Raw genomic sequence first — 4,612 nt, 5'->3', positions numbered from 1 at the left:
TCCACTTGCTGGGTTAGCTCCTGCTCACTTTTCAGGACTTGGCTTCGGAGGCATCTCACCTAGGTTTTCCCTGTGCTTCCAGAGCACCTCAGGCACTTAGTGCACCAGGACCCAGACTGCAGGTAAAGGAGATTGCTGATGGAGGTGCTCTCTCTGTCATCAGTAACTTACTTTTTAATCTGTATTTTCTTTAAAGAGACCAAACCTAACAGATTTCCCATGGATGACTTCTTTTCATATTACTGACCACATATGGACAGTAACATGTTTGATAAAATACTAACTAAAAAATGAACTTTGAGAGCATGCTGGGTGATTCTAACACTTGACTCTTAGACCCTTGGCTAAGGCACAGCCTGTCTCTACTAGTGGAAGGCTGTACTTGATCGGCAAGTCAGTGAAATGAAAATAAATAAATGATTGGTAACACATTTACAGAATGGAAAGAATAATGAAGAATGATATTCTAAGATTCTAAAAAAACTCACCTATTAGATTTTCATGAAAATCTGTCTTTGGAGGAACTTGGACTTAATTTTCCATAGGGGCTTGATTTATCTCTGTAATGTGGAATTTCATAATTTCATCAATCAGCATTCAAGAAGGAAGACTATGGTGGTAGAGGTGGGTACTAAATATTTGCATGTTAGATGAACTAATATAAGAAAGTTGTTAGTACACTGAGGTTACGATTCATAGTAGACTGAGATTGGAGATGAATAACAAAAAAAAAAAAAGGAAAAAAAGAGAAAAAAAAAAACCCGGTCAGTGATTGAATTAGCAGTGTCTGGTGCACAGTAATATAATATGTAAAGTGAGTTGGACTTGGATGCTGTCCAAGAGGGCTTAGTTACTGGAGTTTTATTTCCAAAGTGACTCCTACAGTAAGGCATGGGTGTCCAAGCTGGTTAAACTTAGAAGTAAAATACAGTGTGAAGATACTATCTTTAGACCTGGAAACTGTAAACCCTGTTATTCCTTATCAGCTAATACAGTAAACACTTATGAATACACACACTATAAACTCTCAAATGAACAGAGAAGAAAGAGCAATAAATATAGCTAGAGTAAAAGGATGATATAATAAGAGAATAAAGGTTGAGAAACCTGGGTTCCTCCTTTGCCACTAACTGGGTGTGTATGATTTGGGGTGACTCATTTAACTTACCTCATCTGTAAAATTTGGAAAATGAATTGATAGGTTTCAAAGCTCCTCCAAATTCCAAGTATTATAAACCTTTTTACTATATATATATATATATATTTTTTTTTTAAAGATTTATTTATGCATACAGAACTGGGGTACAGGCCAGAGGTGCAAGGGTGGTGAGAGGATTCACCAGAGACAGAGTGGGGAGCAGAACAGGCCGAATGACGAAGTACACTGCTGAGGGGAGCAGTGGGCAGGTCAGGAGAGGTTTGCAGCGCCATGTGGGTCACCTCCGGGGCCGGGGCTGGAATTCATGCTGAAGTGGCTTTAGCTTCTTAGTGCTGTGCTTTAACCTGCTGTGCCACCAGGGAGGGCCCTTGACTATATTTTTAAAGCCACCTTGTTTATTTTTTCACAGTATTTCTATTTCTACCTTCAGGTACAGTCACCAGTTTTCCCACCACTGAGTACCACAGTTTTCCACCGTGGTCCTCCAGGTTCTCCTCTGCTGCTCTTTCCTCTCCCATTCCCACTTGCCTCCCCTACTGAGTCTCAGATCTACAGCTTGCTTCCAAGGGTTTGTCTTGTCTGATCTTCGTTTAGTTTCTCTAGATTCCATATGTAAGTGGAATTTATCTTTTTTCCTTCTGGCTCACGTTGCCAGTTCCAACCATGTTGCCACAAATGGCATGAGCATTCTGATGGCTGAGTAGTGTTCTACCGTGTGTATGGACTGCATCTTCTTGACCGACTCATCCATCTGGGGAATTTAGGTGTTTCCTTACCTTGGCTACTGTAGAGTGCTGCAATCAACAGAGGACTGCAAGTTTCCTTCCCAAGTAGTATTTTTTTGGGTATGAACTTAGGGGTGGAATGGCTTGCTCGTATGGTAAATACATTTTTAGTTTTTGGTCTATAACCTTTTAGACTTTAATCTTAATAAATGTAGTAAGCAGAGTATCTCCCCTTCCCCCCTCAAAAACACACAAACCTCAACATGTTCACATCCTAATCTCTGGAACATAATTGTGTTACATGGCAATGGGAAATTAAGGTTGGTTATAAGCTATTTTAAGGAGAATATCCTGAATTATTCAGTTGGGCCCAATGTACTTACATGGGCTATTATGTGGAAAAGGGAGGCACGAGTGTAATAAGACATCAAAAAGTCTTGATAGACCATTGTTGGCTCTGAAGGTGTAAGAAGGGGCCATGAACTAAGGAATGTGGGCAGTCTTAAGAAGCTAGACAACAGATTTCCCGCAGAGCTTCCAAGAAGAAATGCAGTCATGGTGGATACCTAGATTTTAGCCAGAGACTCATCTCAGATTTCTGACATTCTGACTTTGAAGTATTAAATTTGTTCCAGTCACAAATTATGTTTGTGGTGACTTGTTACAGCAGCAGTAGGAAACTAATACAATCATGATATTTAGCAAAGCTGGATTCAAGTTTATCAGTTTTATATAAAAATCCTATATTTTGCAAGTGTTCCAAAAAGATCTTCAGAGCCAGGAATAAACAGAGGTCATGAAGACTGTAGTAAACGTGGTGGGAATTTGTGGAGAGCATCCATAAGGGAATAACACTTTTATTAGCAATTCATGTGAAGAGTAGAAACCTATATATTTTATGAAGGAAAAGAAATGACAAGAGAAATTAGAAAGATCATCCCAAATAACAGTGTTTCTTACTTCTCTTGATCTCAATTTACTCATCTATAAACAAAGGAATAGGCTAAAAGCAAAGATCTCTAAAAATTTTAACAGATGTGAACATGGACCTTTAACACCTTCCCCCAAATTTGAAGAATATTCACTTTAGAGAGTGTTATAAGTATCTGTAATGTCTGAAAGTTCTGAGTTTAATTTTAAGAAGTAACCCTGAATTTTAGAAAGTAGCCTTCAATTTTAGCTCTAACCCTCTCATCTAGGGAGTGTAACATGGGAACATTGTTTTGCTTTCTAATTTTTCTGCCACTTCACCTATAAAAGTATGGTAAAAATTTAGCTAGATGGATTTTCTAAGGAATGAATTTTCTACTTGTGTCAAGGCTCATTGAAGGTTGATTTATGTGACTAAAGGTTTTTGAAGGAATTACTTCTAAAATGACACACATGTCCTATTTTTATGTAAAATTTAGTGAGTATCACTTTACCTTCCCTTGAAGAGTCTTTCCTAGTTACATTCATCACTGTGGAGGGCAGTAAGACAGTGATGCTTAGTAGTTAGCAAACTGGCCGGTAGGCAGCTTTAGTAAAGCTCAGGCAATAAGGCCCATTTCTACTTTTTTAAAAGGTTGTTTAAAAAATCTGATGTAGACCACAGGTGGCCTGCAAAGTCTAAAATATTTACTATTTGGCCCTTTACAGAAAGGTTTGCTGACTCTAGCTCTACAAAAGCTCATGAAGGGCCTAATGGAATGTCCTCAACCAGATTGAAGAACAGGATGTTGTCACTAAACACAGCAAGTGAGTCTTGGCACACTGTCTATAAAGGTGACAGCTCAAACATTTTCGGAAAAATAAAAGGCTACTTACTGGCATTGAAAAATTCTTGTGCTGCTGTCATATTCTACTCACTTCTGTTTCTACTTCCATCTTGCTGGCAATCACTGCACCTGCCCCTAGCAGTCTCCCCTCCTTTCTATTCTCCTAGTTTGGAAATTTGGTAACCTAGCTCATCATTATTTTTAGCCACTGCTTATGTGTAGACCCTAGAATTATTTTCTAAGTAAAACACAGCTGGTTTGGTGAAGAACTTACTAACTTTGATTGCTTTATGACCAATATATTATTTATTTCCGGACGCGCTAATATTCTTTGGAAAAGCAAGTTTGTGGAACCAATTTAATGTTTATAATGCTGAAATAGCATCGTATCTTAAACACTTCGCCAAGGTATTAAACTGGAGCAATCTTAGTGGTAGGATTTTCTTGGACGACCAGGGGAAAAAAAAAAGTGTTATACTTTTATAAATAGGAAAATCACTTTCATGTAAAAAAGAAGATAAACTGGAAGGATCTCCTCAGCCTCTGATTCGCTCAAACTCATTTGATCACCTTCAAAATAATCGGCTGCACTGCAAATATTGTGTTTATGCGTTTTAATTTTGTTTAACACGGGGTTGGCCCAAGTGAGCCCACGGTTACTAGAACACGGAAACAGAAGTTGGAAACATGAAATCCATGGCAGGAATGCCAACCACCAACATGGATCGTTTTTTTTTTTTGACCTCTGCTCCCTGCACAGATAGAAGTCAAACACAAAAACCAAACCCCAGCCTGGATAGTGTTCCGGACTTCCCTTCATCCTCACAACAACCCTGGGAGGTGGGCACACGCGGAGGCGACTCGGGCGCGTCTCCCCCAGGCGGGGACGGCTGTGCAGCCCGGTCAGGGCACCGCGGCGGACGTCCGCAGGCGTCCGAAGTAACACGGGCGCTCGCCCTCTCCCCGACGGC

Source organism: Condylura cristata, unplaced genomic scaffold, assembly GCF_000260355.1.
Source record: "Condylura cristata isolate star-nosed mole 26May11 unplaced genomic scaffold, ConCri1.0 scaffold00020, whole genome shotgun sequence".
Lineage (NCBI taxonomy): Eukaryota > Metazoa > Chordata > Mammalia > Eulipotyphla > Talpidae > Condylura > Condylura cristata.
Note: the sequence above shows the minus strand (reverse complement) of the source record.